Source organism: Balaenoptera borealis (genome assembly GCF_965194805.1).
Source record: "Balaenoptera borealis genome assembly, chromosome: 16".
Classification (NCBI taxonomy): Eukaryota; Metazoa; Chordata; class Mammalia; order Artiodactyla; family Balaenopteridae; genus Balaenoptera; species Balaenoptera borealis.
In genome coordinates this window covers 10540676-10559325 of record NC_138872.1, presented here as the reverse complement: position 1 = coordinate 10559325, position 18650 = coordinate 10540676, and the positions used below count along the sequence as shown (strand labels likewise).

General features: G+C 49.4%; 2 protein-coding genes across 6 annotated transcripts in view; one reads left to right on the top strand and one right to left on the bottom strand.

Moving 5' to 3' along the window:
* Positions 1 to 18645, top strand: part of LOC309614405 (uncharacterized protein) — an 86418-nt gene extending 67773 nt beyond the window's left edge. The window contains exon 8 of the mRNA XM_082362731.1: positions 338 to 18645. The gene's annotated coding sequence lies outside the window, so the exon portion shown is untranslated. The remainder of the gene's footprint in view (positions 1 to 337) is intronic.
* Positions 1 to 18650, bottom strand: part of NFATC2 (nuclear factor of activated T cells 2) — a 158763-nt gene that overhangs the window by 25736 nt on the left and 114377 nt on the right. The window lies entirely within an intron of this gene.

Genomic DNA, 18650 nt, shown 5'->3' with positions numbered 1-18650 from the left:
AACTCTTTCCAGGGTGATCCTGGCCACAGTCAGGTGGCAAGAGCCCACGGCAGGGTCCCCACGACCTGCGCTCTGACATCAAACAGCTGCGGGACTGGGGTGGGAGAGGGTCCCGTGACCAGAGAGATGGGCCACTGCGAATGGGGCCAAAGACCTTCCCCAGAAACTTCCCCTTCATCAGAAGAGACAGGAAGCCAGCCTGTGGGGAGCAGGTACCCTCTTCTCTGAAAGGGGCCGGGGGTGAGCGGGAGCAGGGAATTTCTGGGCTGAGGCATGAATTTCTCAGAAGCCTGGCAGCCTGGAAAACACAGGGCTGGTTTCTGTTTTCGGCCCCCAGAAACGCCTGGAACCACAGCGGGAGGGAGGCCCCACTGGCCGCGAGAGCCCTGACCAGGCCTGGGATGCAAACACTGTGTTTACAGAGGGAAGCCCCGGGCCAGCTCAGATGCCCACTCCCGGGCGTCCCCGGCCGCCAGCTGGGCCCACGGGGACGCACCTTCGGGAGGAGCAGGGGCTGGAAGGCGGCAGCCGGAATCGGGGCGTGAGAGCCAGCTGGGCTGCCTCTTGGCGTGAAAAGGGGGAGCGAGCTCGCGGGTCTCCCTGCAAAAGAAGCGCTTCTGAGTCCAAAGGCAGCCCAGGCCAAGCACCACAGGATACCAAGGGGAATGGGAGGAGGGCAGATCGAAGCTGCACCGACCCAGCTGAGGGCAGCTGCCCTGCTCTCCAGGCAGCCCGGGGTTGCACAATCGTTTCCATGGCACTTCGTTTTGCTGTCACAACAACCCCAGGATGGCCCGGGACTGGGCAGGGCTGCTGGCTGGAAGCAAGAAATGGATTTTCTAGTGGGCCCAGCAGCCAGCACATTTTTGAAGGCCTGCCCCGGCCTGGTCTTCGGACTCTGCCTCTGGGACTCAAGTCCACGGGGCAGTCTGAGGCCAGGAGAGCGTGGCGTCGAGGGGCAGACCAGGGGCCCGCGGGAGCCTCCCCGCGCTGTTCCCTGTGCCTCCCTGGCTGCCACCCCAGAGAACCAGCGGGACATTCGAGGGCCCCAGCACTGTTACTTTTGAAAACTCCAGGCTGGCCCTATGATGCCAAGCGAGTAAAATGCCCCCACGGCTCACAATAAATACAATTTAAATATTGCTGCAAAGGTTGAAGGTGACTGGCTGACATCTTATGTTTACAGGCAGTTCACTGAACATTTGTCACTTCAATTCTGTGCTTCTCTTTTCGGATGGAGTTTATTCCTCCACTCCAACCCCCTAAGTCTCTCAAACTTTTCTTCAGGCCTTTTGAAAAGCTCACAGCCCTTGGTTCCAAAGCTGTCGTGAGGCCTGATTCTAGGACCAGGACACAGGTCGTCTCCCCAGGTTTTATATGCTGTCGCACCTTGCCAGCAGCTGCTCCAGGGTTTTTTTGTATTTGTACTCCTGAACTCCCAAAGAAATGCATGGCATCTTTCCTCCCCAAAAACCTAGATAAGGAACATCTACATACTTACTCACTGGCTGTGTGACCTTGGGCCAGTTACTTAACCTCTCTGGACTAGGTTCCTCATTTATAAAATGGGAATAATTATAGTCCTTGCCTCACGGGGCTGTTGTGAAGATTAAATATGTTAATATAATGATGTCTTAGAAGAGTGCCTGGTATGCAATAAATGACATCAAAGTATTAGCTGCTATTATTATTAAAAAGAAGTATTATTGTCGTGGCTTTATGATGAATAGTTTTCAATCATTTAAAACCCAGGCAGTGAGCTTTCCTGGTGGCGCAGTGGTTAAGAATCCGCCTGCCAATGCAGGGGACACGGGTTCGAGCCCTGGTCCGGGAAGATCCCACATGCCGCGGAGCAACTAAGCCCGTGCGCCACAACTACTGAGCCTGCGCTCTAGAGCCCGCGAGCCACAACTACTGAGCCCACATGCCCAGAACCCGTGCTCCGCAACAAGAGAAGGCACTGCAATGAGAAGCCTGCGCAGCGCAACGACGAGTAGCAACGAAGACCCAACGCAGCCAAAAATAATAAATAAAATAAATTAAACAAACAAACAAACAAACAAAAAACCCAGGCAGTATATGATCTCCATTTCATTCTGGGATATTCATGCAGTTCCACAAATATATGGTGAGCATCTTATGTGCAGGGAGCTGGGCTAGATTGCACAAAGGCGACATTAGAAAATGTTATTAAGGGCTTACTATGTGCAAAGTCAGCCCAGGGGCAGCCGGGGTACAGACAAGTCAGAGACATCAGTCCTTACCACCCGGAGACTTGGACTTGAGGTGGGGGGTGGGGAATACACAAAAGCACCTGAAAGGAACATGGAATAAACAGCAACTGCAAGGGACCAGGTGTGGCTCCAGTACTCAGAGGAAGAGAAAAACCCTACGGCTGCAGGGAGAAGAGAGCTTGTCAGAGCCTCCAAACGCTGGTCAGATTTCAGAAGGCACCAGAGGGAGGGGTGGGACATTCCAGGCGGAGGTTACGGCGTGGGCGCAGGTCCAGAGGCAAGAAACTCTCAGCGCAGCTGCGTGTCCTCCACTCAAAGCCCAGAGGGGTGCAGGAGGACGATTACGCATCCAAATGGTGGGAGACGAGCCCCTAACCGGAACTAAAAGCTTCCTATTTCTAAATCCCCATTTTTTTATATTAGCTTCTAGGGTCATTGCTAGGACCTGAAATGTATCCCTTCCTTTAATCTTTTTTTTCCTCTTAATTTTTTTTTAAAGTAAATACATGCATATGGCAAAGGCGAAAAGAATCCCAAAGCATAAACATACAAACAGGAAAAGGTCCCCCGCTTCTACTCCTATCCCCAGCTGCTCAGTACCCCCTTGTGTGGCTGACTCTTATTAATAGATACTCAGGTTGCTTCCGGCCGTCTGCTGGTACGAGCAAGACTACAGTCGACCTCCCGCGCCCCACACACAGCAGGGTGTCCGGAGGGCCCGGGCCAGCGTCCCTGACGAGGTTCACTGTGGGGCCTGAACAGATGGCCTCGACCCAGAAGTGGTGAGAGGATATTAAAGAAGGGTTGGCATGTCCCAAATGCAGAGACTAAGACATTTCCACCACCCTGGACAGAGGAAGATGATGAAGCTGACAGTTACACTAGGGAGCGCCTGCCATGTGACTGACCCTGCTACACGCACTTTCATATATCACTTCATTTAAACCTGAAGCACTGCTATTAGCCCCATTTTACAGATGGGGAAACTGAGGTCACAGACATTAAGTCACTCGCCTAAGGCCACACCCCAAATTCCTCAGGACAGGTAGGGGAGGGGAGATAGGAACAGAGGAGGGTCGGGTATGAGAGCACTTTAGCACCGGCTGAGTCGGGCATTCCTGCAGGGTGTCCGGGCAGTGGTGTCCAGGAAGCAGTCAGATCAGCGGGTATGGAGGGAAAGCAATTTTCTGGCGTCTCATCAGATGCACGGAGTGAAAGGCCCAAGATAAATGCTCCATTCTGTTTATGAATTGAATCTAGATCATTCTCTCACACACATGCCTCCAACAGCTCATTCCCTGGGCCTCGAGCTCCGTGACCCGAGACAAATCACTGCCTCGCTACTCAGCCTGGTCTCACAGCCTTGATTCGGAGATGATAATTAGTCTCTGCCTTCCAAAGGTGCTCATTAAGGGGGAGGGATTATTGTTATGATTATTTCCTGTACTCGCCAGCCTGGCCAACACACCCCCCAAACGGCAACCTTCCACCTGCCAGCAGCTTCCCTTCCCTCCAGGAATCAAATCCAAACCTCTCGCCGTGGCCTCTGAGGCCCTCCGTGGTCTGGCCTGCCCTCAAAATCTCATCTGGGCATGAATCGCAACGACCCCAGACCTCTTTCTGTCCTCCACACAAACCAGCACTTAGACATGCTGTTCCCTTTGCCTGGGATTCCCTTTCCCCACCTCCTCCTTCAGGTCTCAGCTCAAGGTCGCCTCCTCTAAGAGGCTGGCCCTGACGGCCGGGTCAGAAGTTATGCCCTCCCCTACCTTCATCTGTTTGTTTTAATCAGAGCACTGAACCCCATCTGAAATTCGCATTACTCATTGACTGACATCTCCCCTAGAGACTTGGTCAGATGAGGCGAGGGCCTCCGTCCATTGCACTCACTGCTGTGTCCCAGCCCCTGGCACAAAGCCCAGAAGACAGTAGGTACCCAGTGAATATCCATTCAAAGAAGGAATGAATGAATGGGCACCAGTAGATTAAAGGCAAACCAAGAAAGCAAATGCCCAAACGAGATGCCTCCTGGCAGTTTCCTGAGGCAGCGGCCTGCCAACCCCACGCCAAAAGAGGCCCTCCCCAGTATCTGTGGGGCACATGACAGTCTACAAATTGCTTTTCACACATGCCTCGCCCAAGGCCACAAGCAAGGAAGCGAAGTGGGGCTCCAAGTCAAGCTTCCTTTGATAACAGCTACTCATCAACATCTTCTGACCCTGAAGCCACTGTCCCAGGCGCTCAGCAGGGAATACACTGAACACAGCAAGAAAGAAGTTCCTAGTGGCTTCTCACACCCAGAGAGAGCCAAGAATTCTCCAGTCTATGGAACCGGCCTTTATAGTCAACACTCAACATTATATAGCTGTTGTTTCCGTTAGAATCAGGCACTAAACCTTTCCGACTGGTGGTTAACTGGTGGCAATTCTTCCTCCCATGGGGAGAATCAGCAATAACTGGACATGTAAGGGCTCTTCCCTCTTCTGTTTTAGACTTTCTTCATAGACTATAACCACATCCACAGATTCAACCAACCGTGGACTGAAATGTTTGGAAAAAAATTTCCAGACAGTTCCAAAAGCTTGGCAACTGTTTACATAGCATTTACCTTGTATCAGGTATTACAATTAATCTGGAGACCATTTAAAGTATACAAGAGGATACATGTAGGTTATATGCAAACACTACACAATTTTATATAAGAGACTTGAGCACCCATGGATTTTGGTATCTGCAGGGGATCCTGGGACTAATTCCCTGTAAATGCAGAGAGACAACTACATATTTATTTAGCTGTTTGTTTGGTTCCCTAACTAGGAGGTAAGCTTCATGAAAGCAGGGACCTGTTTAATGCATTTCTGTGTCCCCAGGACCTAAAATTGCACTTGGCACATAGGAAGCATTCAATAAATATTTGTGGAATAGATGAAGAAACTCCTAAGAATATTAAACAATACAAAATATCCAACCTCCTTTTGGAGCTATTTTCCCATTATGATCATGCTTCTTGTGCAGAGACCCAGAACCCATTCGTCCTGTCTTCCATAGTTAATAGACTTTAGCTCTGCACATGGTTGGGTAAATATAAAAACTACATTTCCCAGCCTCCCTTGCAGCTCACTGTGGTCACATGACAAAGTTCTGGCCAATGAGGTATCAGATGCAGGGATATATGAGATTTCCAGGTTACACCCTTAAAGAGAAGGGGCATGCCTTTCTTCCTCTTTTCCTCCACCCTCTCCTGCATCCAGGAGCCATTTGGACAGTGCAGATGAGGGTACCACCCTAAGAATGGCAGGGTGATAAGGCAGAAAGAGCCTAGTCCTGGCACCATGGGACCAGTATACCAGCCCTGGACTGCTTATGCCTGTGCTGTTACATGAGAAATAAATCATCTATCTTGTTTAAGCTGCTGTTACTTTGGGTGCCCTCTACATCCTCATCAACACATAACTTTCCCCTGCCCTGCAAACTCTATTCTTAAACCACGGTTAAAGACTCGTCAATGCTGCGAGGGATATCTGAGCCAGATGGCACTCAAGAGCTATTTTATGATTTCCCCTTCACACATGTAAGGAACACAACCCTTAGTCTACGTATAGGGTTCTTTCCTTCCTGATGTCTCAAAATAGCTGAGCATATTGCTAAGCCAGGTGAAAAAAGGAGAGAAAGTCATATTATTTAGATCCATCAAATGACAAAGACAAAAGGAACAAGCAAAAAAGCCCATTAAAATCTTAAAACATCAGTTATGCTTAAATCTATGAGTTCATAACGGTACCAAAAAAAAACCTCCTTAATTGATCACCACTGGACGATGTTAATGAACCAACCCATTATTTTAAAAACTGGTAAATAAAGGGAAAGAATCAAGCATTCATCTTGCTTTTCCTATATGAATCCTACCATTGTTGATGAAGGAAAGTTTCTCTTTATAGAAGTTTTCCAGCTAACAGAAGAGGAAGGGAAGACAGAATTAGAACAGAATATCACCATTTTGCAATCAATGCACCACTGAATTAATGGAGTTTCGGCACTGACCATCAGTAGCTGGTAACATCACCAAGAAGGGGACAGCCTGACGGCACGTGCTTCCTGACAGAAAGATGCGCCCACCTATGAAGCAGTCTTGCCCAAAACAATTAAACCTGAATCCATGAAACCACTAGAATTGACTGCCAATTTACAGGAAATACGGAGGACAGAGGAACATGCTAAAGCTCACCATGGGGACATAATTGGTAAAAACCAGACTGTGAGAAATTTTATAGGACGAACAATCTGGTTTTTTCAACAAATAAATTGGAAAATAATAATAATGATGATGATAAAACCAAAAAAGGGTTCTATTATTTAATCTAGAGGGGGAACCTCTGGATGACAACAGTCTTAGACCCCAAGGAATCCACGTGCAGTGTGTGGGCCTGGTCTGAATCCTGATTCAAACTATAAAATAATAAAAACAAAACAAAGAAGGAGGAAACCTTTATGTTATGCGTGAGAAGACTGGAAGTTTAAACACCAGATATTTCATGATTTTAAGGAATTTTCATTAAGTTTCATGTGTGTTATGAGTATTTTCAGAAAACTTTTCTTTTAGAGATACATACTGAATATTTACACACAAAATGATATGGTTTTGGTATCTAGGATTTTTGATGTGTAGGATTTGCTTCAAACTATTATTGTGAAATAGAGACGGTAGAAGACAGAGGTGTAGAAGAAACCCGACTGGCCATGAGTTGACCACAGCTGGAGCCGAGCGGTGGGTAAGTGGGTACACTGTGCTACTCTACATTTATATATATTTACAGCATTTCATCCAAAAAGGTGTTTTTAAATCTTACCCCCGGCCACAAGGAGGGAGAGGGAAGAAAGAGGGAGCTGACACCTCCAGAGTGCCCACTGTGCGCCAGGTGCTGCGTTAGGTGGCCACAGACGTAAGTGGCACTTCCAGAAGAGTGCTAACAAATGCAAATGCCGAACGGGTCTGGATGGAAACCTTGGCTGAGTGAGGTCGGCCAAGTATGAGAGGAACAACAGTACCAGCGTGCTGGTAAATAACAATGGACACTCCATCCATCTTCAGGAGACAGAGGGGGAGGGGGGCACCATGGACAAGTACACGCTCTGTCTGAATAAAGGAGGTGGTCTCTACTCAGGACCAGCCTTGACTTTGACTCCAGGTAGCCGCCGTGCAGAACATGGGGCCCAGGGTGGCCAGATGCTTGGATTTTCCAAGGAAAGCCGGAAATCTGTATTTTTATGTGCAATCTCCTGGTTTTTAAACGTTGGCATCTAATCCAAATATTTTTTAAAATACTGTGTGGGCCAAACAAAATATCTGCAGGCTCAATGTAGCCCATGGAACACTAGTTGGCCGCCCCCATGCCAAGTCCTGAAGCAGACCACAACTCAATCCATCTGTAAGAAGTGGAAAGGGTGCATTCATCAATTTTGGGTCAATTCTTTTTTAGGCTTCCAATAAAGCTGAGAATTCAAAAGACAGCATCGACTTCCAGAAATCTATAAGAACCGGCTGCGGAACATTTCAAAGGCGTTCCCCACGTCGTCGGCTTATGCAACAGAACAGCGCCCTGTCCAGAGTTTTGGAAACTAACAACCAGGGAGTGGCCTTTCAACTTTCCCGGGATGGTGGAACTAACAGGCTTCAGCTGAAACCCATTTGTTGGTTTGCAGAACGCCTGGGCCTTAAGTGCAAACCGCTTGCAGCAGACAAGCCCGCCACAAAATCGAGCTGGGATACTCGGCTCTCATTGTAAAACGACCACGGCGCACTCTGCTTCACTCGCCTGGCCGGAGATCTGATTTCATGGCAGTTGAAAGGAATGAGGCCAATGTCATCCTGACACCTGGAAGTGGCAGGATTGGTTGCTGAGGACCTGAACAGACTCTCTCTTCAAATTCGACCCTCGGTTTGCCTTTGACTTCACCTAGAGAGAGACTGTGGACATCGTAGATGGGCAAAACAGGCCCCAGTCCTGCCTTGAGAGTCACAGTCTCAGCTAGCCAGATCCCAGGGTCAATAACAAATTAAAGAGGTGTCAGGAATGCAGTGGAGAAGGGCCAGAGAAATGGTTTCATCATTTCCCAAGAACAAAGCCCTTCTCGGATGACAAGTAAAAGAAAATGGTGCTAAAATAAAGTTGAATAGGTCCAGGGCAAAAAAAGAATCCAGAACTATACTCGGGGGCAACAAAAGACAAAATGCACCCAAATCTCAACTCTACAGAGGGGAATAAAACTAGGGCTATTTCATTAAAGTTTTTTTTTTTTTTTTTTCAGGAAAATAAACTTTACTATTTATCTGAAATGGGTTTATTGATGGAGGAGAAGGTAGGGAGTACAGGAAGAAATTCAGTATTAAAATAAGATTTGATTAACTGTCCCCCCCCCATCTAATTCATAGCCTCAAATAAGTAAATTGCTTTTCAAGTTCTAACTTCTCTAGAGAGAAACAAATTACAGCTCGAGCTGATATTGGGGAGTTACGCATTTTTTAATACACACATTCTGGATTATGTTCGGTGATGGCCTGGGACGAGTGAAGGCCCATCACAAGTACAGTCCTGCACGGAATGGCGTTCACAATAATCACCCAGTTGACGCATCATCCTGAAACAAGCCATGTTTCCAGCATGTCCGGCACATCCACTAAGCGGGGAAGTAAGTCCCAGCACTTCTGCAGGCTGTGCTAATAAGAATGAAAGTCTAGAAGGGCCTTGGAAAAAAAGGATGCTGACCTCCCCATACACCTTAACTGATCACCTTATTCCTTCCCCAGGATATTTACTTGTTTCCCCCAGACAATAACCTCATTTTGGAAGTGGAAAATAAACACAGTCCAAACAACTCCGAATCCTTAAAAGTTGGGGTTTGGTGGCTGACTCTGGGGCCGTCGGATGACACCAAATAATGTCTCCTTGGTCCTCTTTCTTGGGTCCTGGCTGCTCTTTGTGGGTCAGAGGCTACTCTGGAATACGGGCTGAGTGGACAGCAAGTCTGAGAACGGACTATCTTGTGGTTTGGTAGCTTCTGACCTTGAAATGCAAGAACACATTCCTTTGAAAACAGCTGCTTTGCAGAATTTCACAAAGATGGCTGAGCATTTCTGGGTCTGGAGGCAGCTGGAAGGTGGTTCCTTATATTTACATAAGCCAGCAACATAAAGTACACATGATTTGGGATGAAAGGACAGCTAAGTGTCACAGCTAGAAATCTGAGGTTCTTAGAAGGTGGGGAAACATCAAGAGGGGCAAAATAAAGATGCCCCTGGAACAGACACCTACATGAGGTTTATTCTCCTGGGAGAGGGATGCAGACCTTCTACTGGCTCAGTGAAGTGATCTTCAATCAGGAGCTCCTGCAAATTTTGTGGGCTTGTCTCTAGGCAAGCAGTTTTCTGGACTTTGGCATTTTCCAGTGAGACTCTAAATATCCTTTGCTGAATTAACAAGAAGTAGCCCAGCAGGGTAATAAGGGCAAGAGCGAAGAGTCAGCCTCAGGGCTCTTCTCCAAAGCCCAGCTCTGCCCCTACTACCTGCCGACTGTCTTAGTCTAGTTAGGAGGCTACAACAAAAAACCCACTTGATGGCTTATAAACGACAAACATTTGTTTCTCACAGTTTCAGAGGCTGAGAAGTCCAAGATTAAAATGCCGGCAGATATGGCCCGCTTCTTCATTGATGGCTGCTTTCTCAGCATAACCTCACATGGTGGAAGGGAACTAGGGAGCTTAGTGGGGTCTCTCTTATAAGGGCACTAATCCCATTCAGGGGGCTCCATCCTCAGGACCTAAGCATCTCCCAAAGGCCCCACTTCCTAATACCATCACATTGGGGGATAGGCTTCAACATACAAGCTGTGGGAGACACAAACATTCAGACTATAGTAATGGCCCAGAATTGATGATGATGACGATGATATTGGTGGTAGTGGTGGTGGCAGAAAAGTATATGAACAACTACTGGAGCACCCACCATGCACACCGGGTACTGGGCAAAGTGCTTTCCTTACAAAGGATGCTCCCATTTCCATGCATGCAATAACCCTCAGAACTGGGGGCCATTATCATAAGTGGCTTACCTGAGGTCACAAAAGAGTGAAGTGGTGAGGCCAGACTGAAAGCCAGGCAGGATAACTCCAGAAACTCTGCACCCAGCAGGCCCTGAATCGAGGCTGGACCCTCGGACCAGACATCCCATTCCAGAGAACGGTCCCCTGACATACCCGCCCATTCACTGAGTGACAGATATGTATAAGTGCTGCTTGTGGTGGCCAGAGATACCCAATTCCCCATCCACAGGGGACCTGTGTGTATATTTTACTACCTCTTGTAGAATAAAAGGGGAAAATAAGAAGATATGTTTGCATGTGCTCACAATTACATACAGAAACTCTAACATGCATTCCCAGTGGGGATGATACCACCCCAAAGGGGTGAAAGTTGGTTCTATTACAATGGTTTGTGGCCCTGCGAAGGGCCCCGGTACCTAAACAGGTATATAGTGCATCTATGGGATTGACAGTTCATGGGGGTGGCGATGAGGAAAAAATTATCTAAAAAGGAGCCTGAGTAGAAAGGGTGGCAATAGTGATCAAAAGGCTAAGAAATAACTACTCTAGAAGGTTCGAGAAAACTAGTATCAGGGAGCAGAGCAAAAATGGGAGTAAGACTTTGCTGGATATCTTTTTATATTGTTTTGTTTTTTCAAGCATGTGAACACAGTGCCTCTATAAAACACAGATATTTTTACGTGATCTTTAAAAAGAATGCTGACCAAAGCCCTCAACAGAAGCCTGGACTCTCTTGGTGCCCACTAAAGGCGGCCGTGTGAATTAAACTTGGCATTGGTGGTTTCCGGCAGTTTCTGGTGCCCCGCACAGCCCTACACTACAACACCTGAATCAGGCTCTCCACGGTGCCGTAAGCCAGGCAACCATTCTGCTTGGTTCTCATCAGAATAGAGAATCCCTGCATGTCACCCTCCACCAGCACCGCCGCCGCCAGGGTGGATGCCAGAAGCCGAGCCCTCCTGGGCCAATACGGCGGCCAGGCACATGGCCGTTGTCAGCAGCAGCCGGGCTGTCCGTGGGCTTTGCACGCCTCTCCAAACAGGAGCTGCTTTGTCACAGGCTTTGCCGGAGGCATGGACCGGCCCCAGTTAAAGATCCCTGACCTGCTGAACAAAGCCACGCCAGTCACAGATGGCTCTTCCACCCTCGATTCCTTTCCCACTTCCTGCACATTGGAGGGTGCGTCCCTCTGTCCATTCTTCCCTGGCCTGTTCTCACACTCTGGCACATCCAGCCTCTGGGTAAAGAGCTTTTGAAAAGGACACCCTGGGACCCTCTGCCAATGGCCCAACTAGCAAAACTTGGGCCTGCGGTTGGGCCCTGCTATGCTCCACCGAGGATGCATAGCAGGGGACATGCTAACTGGACTTCCCAGCTGTCCCTGGGCCCAGGGCATCGTCCCCCTGTGCAGGTAAATGTCCCGAGGTCCCTGAAAGAAGCTTGGGAAGGAAACCTTGAGCCAGTGCCCTGGGGGCTTTGTCCCCTACTTTGGCCCACATGGAAGAGACAGGGCATACGGGCAAGTGGTCCTCATCGCCAAAGACCAGAATAGCCAATTTTCTATTCTCCTATGCAGATATATTGTAAAAAATTTGAACCATGTCCTACAAGAAGTCAATTAAATTCACAAAGAAAAATAGCAGCTAACGTTTATCGGGGAGTCCTTTGGGCCAAGCCCTGTTCTAAAAGTATGATGCGCATTAACTCAATACAGTCTCACCACAGCCTCATGAGGGAAGAGCTGGGATTATGTCCATTCTGTGGATGGGGAAACCGAGGCACAGCAAGGCTAGTCACTTGCCCAAGGTCACAGGTAAGTACGAACGCTGATATTCAAAGCTCCATTCAACATGTCTTACGGAGACATGGCAAGTAAGTCCTGAGAACCGGGAACAAGGCAAGGGGAAGATTCAAACTAGACCCAACCGAGGAAGGAGAATGCCTGCGGGCAGGCCACTACCCTGCGCGCATTTTATGTGGCGGGGCGGCACCTTTGGCTCCACGGCCTGGCAGCCCCAGGAAACCACCTCCACGGAGAAATGCACAAGGTGTGGCCAGCTCCTCCCGGTGCACCCGAGTGGTTTCCAAGGGTCAAGGGAAAGCTCTTGGCGGCCGCCTAACCTCCATGGGCGAGTTCGGGGTTCATTCCAACCTGCCGTGTTCACTCCCGGGGCGGAAGAGAGCAGGCAGCAGGGAATTGAAATTGGGCCATGTCTGGGCCCCGAGGTGAACAGCACGTGTACCCTCCACTTCTCTGTGGCCTGAAAGGCAGCCTCTGCGAGCCACAGATCAGTGCGTTCTCTGCGGCTTTTCCCTACCTTTTTTCCACGGGGAGTATTCTCATCTAACAAAAAAGGTCAAAGTACTCAAGTGGCCAAAATAAAGGCAAGGCTGGAAAAGGCACCACAAGAAACTTCAAGGGAAGCAAGGTTATTACAATCATCACCATTACTATTAATGGAGCGAATATTAATCGTTGAACGTCTTTTAGGAGCCTTATTTCCAAGTGCAGATCTTAATGCATGCTTGGCAGTTTGAGTATCTGAACAGGAGGTGTAGTTTTCATGGGTAAGAAAGCAGAGGCCCAGAGAGTTTAAGTAACTGGTCCAAGCAGCGGTCAGAGCAGCTGATACCCAAACAGCTCGCAGCCCCCTGGGTCTGCAGCCTGGAACCCCCATAACTAGGCACCTTCATTAGAACTGAGGGCAGGTCCCAAGGTGAGAAGATACAAAGTGAACTAAACTTAAAACCGCTTTGTACAACCCCCTGCACTGCTGTGGGTGTATAAACTGGTACAACCACTTTGGAAAACCATCTGGTAAGGGTTTTAAGGGTTTTAAACTCCTGACCTTCTGTGTGGGCAGCAAAAGAAGAGTTCAAGAGTGCTCACGGAAGGCTTCTTCATAAAATTGGAAACAACCCCAATGTCTATCAACAGGAACATGGACACAGAGATTGTAGAATGTTTCCCCAGTGGAATAATCCATGACAACAAAATGAATGAACCTCAACTACAGCCAACAATATTGCCGGATCTCCCAAGCTAGTGGTTGACAGAAGGAAGCCAGACACAAAAGGGCACAGCTGTGTGAATTCTGTTTCTACACGAAGGCAAATTGAACCTCTGGGGTTAGAAAGCAGGATAATGGCCACCTTTGTGGAGAAGGCAGAAGATTACATGTCGGGGTGCTCCTGGGGCGCTAACAAGATTCCATGTCATGCATGGTCTGGGTGGTAATTACCTGGGTGGTCCACCTGGTGAAATGCAGAATACACTATTGATTTCTGAGTGTGCCTATATTTCAACATTTAAATATATAGAAACATTCAGATTTATTCAGTGTATTTCAATAAATGATTTTCAAGTATGAAGAACAGGAAAGCAGATTGAAAAACAAACTGGTTTGTGCTCTTCCTACATGTATAAACACACACACACACACACACACACACACACACACACACACACACACACACACACACACACACACACACACACACACACACACACACACCTGGCTGCCATCCTTACAAGCCACTGGCAGAGGCTCTGGCCAATCACTGAGACCTCATCCTTCTCCCTAAGACATTTCCAGAAAGGGATGGAGGCTCTCCTTTGAGTCCCAGGTCTCACCCCTGTCCCTGGGTGTGCTTGTCCATGGCTGAGTCTCGAGGCTGCCGGCGTCGGCTCACTACCCCAGAGCCCACGGTGAGATGGCCTGATGACCTGAGAACCCCCAGCTCTTCCGAGAACATGTCACCTGAGGCAGCCGGCAGGAGTGCCCTCCGAGTCCCAGCTCCCCAATGCCTCTCTGGCCTGCCTGCCCCCCACTCCATCCCATCCCAGCACAGCACAAACACTCCCTACCTGCTCCACGCAGGCGCCCTGGGCGGTAGAAGGTGGAGCCGCCCTTTAGTTCTAGGCAGGGGAGGGGATCAGAATTCCTTGTGAACTGATCACATTTTGGCTCTTCCAGTTAGGTTTCCAATAACTGCACTAGTGGACGGAGGCACAAGGCAACCTTTTAAAATGTGCCTCCCCTGCCCCGCCCCCAACATTACCGCCAAGGGATTCACAGTCTAGTATCTGGGTGTCTAAAGCCAAGTAAACCCTTTGTTTTCCACCTCTGCCTCCCTACTGTCCATTTTCCAAATGCAGCCAGTGATCTCTTCAGAAGGTAAATCGAATCGCGCTGCCCTGCTGCCAGAAACCCACCGACACTAGCCCAGCCTCTGACCTCACAGCCTCTGCCGCCTGCCGTTCCCGCTCCCCCAAACACCCTTCCCTCCGATCTTCCCCGAAGCCCAGCTCCCTCAGAGCCGGCCTCGCTGTGCACTCGGTCTCAGGGGGCCAACACCACCTCCACCCAGCGACACTCCGGCTCCTGACCTTGTGTGCTTTCCCTCGTGGCTTTTTATCACCATCTGAAATAAGCTGGTTTATTACCTTACAGGCTAACGTCTGCCTCGTTTACCCAAAAAAACACCCCACGAGAGCAAGGATTTTTGACTCGCTCACCAGCATACCCCTTAGTCCCAGAAGGATGCCCAGCCCAGAAAAGGCAACCAGTTGATGCCTCTGGGTGAGAGGGAGGGAGGCTGGTGAAGGAGGGATGGAGAGGAGGGCTCCCAGTTCACAGGGTCGGGCTACTGCTAGGAGCCGAGGCTATTTGCCAGGTACGACCTGGGGCTTTAGAACAAGAAACTGGTTACAGAGGAGACAAGGGGACAGAGAAAAAACCAGTGAGTGTGTGCGTGCAAAGCATGCATTTCGGAAGAGCGCCGCCTGAGTTGGGGCGGGCAGAGGAACACGAGGAGAGGAGTGAGGGTATATTTTGCCCTGAAATATCACTTATTTTGTTAGCTCACAAAGAGACTTTTGGAAAACGTCTCATGTCTTTGGAGTGGAGAAAGCAGAAGCTGCATTTTGGAGTTCCAAGAAGAAAGGGGGCCAAGGCAGACGGCGGCGTCTGTGTGCAGGAATGCAGCTGGGGAGGAAGAGAGGTGGAGCCAGGTGGGACGCCCAGACCAGACAACCGGATCGCTCTGGTCGTTAGCAAAGGGTCGGGGAAAGATAACCAAACACTGGGGCTTCCCGGGATCACAGGTGAGCAGCGTGGTCCACTTCTAAGATGATGTGTTTGCATTTGGACCCATATCCTCTGGTGACTCTTCTCTTTCCAGCTGCAGAACCTCCCTTTGACCCTCAAAGCACTTAAGCCCAGCTCTCACAAAGTTTCCAAGGAAAGTCTAGTTTGCCAAAAATCCCAAAAGGCAAATGAATGGCAGGTGAGAAATAGCCCCCACCTGGGAAGCACGTTCCGCTGGAGTTTGGGCAGCCAGAGCTGTATTTTGTGGGGAGACCTCCTTTGGGGAATTGACGAAAGGGATGGAAAACGACCTAGGATGCCTCCCAAACAGACTAGAGAAATGACCCAGGGATTTCCAGTTTACCTGTCAGAAAGAAATGCCAAAGAGCTGAGAAGTCTGAATCCCACATTCACAAAGCCAACAGTGGAGTCTGAGAATGTTTCGTGAGTGCACAGGCCAGACGGCGTCTGTGAGAGGGATCTGAAACCCCAGCAGTTAGGAGACGATGCTGCACCCCTCTTCCTGGCGGCTACAGCGGTGGTGCAGTTCGGGGCTCACCACTGGCCAACAGGCCACACGAGCACCTCCCCAGCAGAGGGACCTGGGCTGGGCAGAGCCTTGGGGACAATTCCAGTCAAGCACGGAACATCTAACCAGCAGCCACATTGCTGCCTTTTGGGGACCACACGGGTGGAGATTATTCTCCTGCCCTGTCATGCTCTGGCCCCCGGAACGTGAAGCCCCCAAATTGAGAAGACTGAATACAGCACATGGGACGGGGCAGTGCTGGTTCTGAACGCTGAGATTCCTTCATGTTATTTCTCCCGCACATCAGGGGAGAGAGGTCCCAGGCCTGCCACGCTGTGTAACTCCAAGGGCCCCCGTTCACACAGAGTACAATCAAATACAATGGGAACAGCATCCCCTGGAGATGTGAGGGTGATCAAGTAATTCTGGCAAGTGCTACCTCCCCCTCGTTTTAGAGACTGATAATGTCCACTAGCTCAGTAAAGGCTCTGAGAAGTCCTACAGTAAACAAGGTTTTTAAAAACTTGGTTTTATCAAGTATTTTTTGCTTTCTCAGCCACAGAACCCTCATTTCAGAGAATACCTCCTAAAATCCCAGGGAACAGCGCTTATGGAGAATGTACTTAAGAAAAGGCTCCACCAGGAGAAGCAATTTCACTATCTTGGTTCTCAGAGACAGCCTTAGAGCTGACTCGTGTTACTGACCCTCTGGGAGGTCACCCTCACCACGACCTTGAACCTGCCTGTGTTCAGAAAGACACTTAGGAGGCCCCAAAGGGTCTCCATTCTCAGCTGCTTTCTCTGTAACACAAACTTCTGTCTGGGGCTACCACAGATACTTAAAGGTTACTCATGACCATGTGAGGCCCCACTTGGAATCTGATGCATCACGGAGAAGCACGGACGGACTCCCATTCTCTACCCGAGACGCTCACCACTGGTCTACAATGTGGGATGAGGGACAGGGTGAGTGGGAGGGGCTGGCACATTTCTCACTCTAGAGACTAAACCAGCGCCGGACAGAGAGTCCACGGGGGAAAGTTCCAGTCCTTGCTCTGGCATCATTTATTTATGAAGCACCTCTGCCCTGATCCAGCCCCTGAGCGCACACGTGGAGAGAGGTCCAGTTACAGCCCCGTTTCATTTACCCTCTCACTCGGGTAAGGCATTCTGCATTAGTTGAATTTTCTACATGATAACCCCCTTTCAGGTAAGCACCAAAACTTTATCTTCACCATTTTGGGTGTAAACTGTTCAAAAGTGGATGACACCTTGGTCTCTCTTTTAAAATGGAGCACAGGTGCCCCGAACTCAACCTGTGTTTGATTATTCAGGACTAGACAGATCAATTATTAACTCAGCAATACCTTGAGGTCAGCCCTGTAAGGCACGTGGGGCAGTCTGACCCTATACTAAGTGACTCTAAGCATCTTTGCTGGATGCATTTGGGGGAAGTTTTTGAAAGACTGTTTTACTAGAGAGAGGACATGGAAACTACAAGAAGTCACCGAACCCCCAGATAACCCGGATCGTCAAAACTTTGCATAAAGGAAAAGTCAATAGTCTCCGAGTGAGCACCAAAGGATTCCTGCCACTGGAGTGTCTGATATCTAGCACCTGGTCTTTGTGATAACTACGGTGGCTATTTTGAAGTTTTCTGCCTTACTTCCTACTTCTTGGCTGGGTTCCTGAGAGGACATTTTCCTAAATAATTGAGGTTTCAGGGTATATCAGATGCTACTGCCGGTAAAGTGCGAGGCCGGAGCTGTGGATGGCCGCCAGCGGTATAGGCTTTCCTTCTCCCATTCAGAAATTCAAACCACCTGTCTTCTTTCTTCTGGCGCCCCCAGGGGAAGGCTGCTCTGCCGGCCCCGCCCTCTCTGTCCTTCACCCGCACCTGGTTGACCCCAGGTGAGTCCTGCCAACACAACTGGCCCTTCCTCCCTGCGATCACAGACCAATGTCACACACATGGCCACTCCAACAAGACTACCCTCCAGCTGGGCCCCCGCCAACAGACTCAGGCGCCTACAGACACACAAAGCTGCCTCTGCCTCTCTTCATTGGTCCAGCCACCCCACCAGCTGGGCTCACCACAATGGAAGCCCGCTGCTTCCCTCCCATCAATGCGCGGCTCTGTTCCACTGGCACGGGGCAGAGATATGCCCGCAGCCTGCCCGCAAGCCCCCATTCATGCTCCCTTCCGAGAGAGCCACTTTTCAACGAGATTTCTCCTTCCCCCGGCTCCATCCCCCTCCCCCAAACACACAAAAGAGGGCTATAAAGTGGGATTTTTTTTTTCTTTCCGGGAATAAAAGGTTAGCTTTCCTTCCTTTCTGTTTCCCTATCCTTGGTCTAAATTTGGCAAGTGGAAAGAGTGGAAGCAGTTAAACTGACCCAGTTCGTGACCCAGGGGACACTCCTAGGGCCGGAAGTGCCCTCATTTGCTCTTTCTGTTGCAATGGTTGTAGGGGAGCAACTAAAACTCCTACCACCCACCCCAGAACTCCTGCTTGGAGGTGATTCACGCACAGAGTTGGGTGAGGCCTTAAAGGTTATCTTATTCAACTCCCTTAAATTAAAGAAGGGGACACTGAGGCCCAAACAGGTGAAGGAAGATCCCCAGGCCATACAGTAAACTTGCTGGGGAGATGCTTCAGGGCACCAAACTCACGGGCAGTGAGAAAAACAAGCATCTTA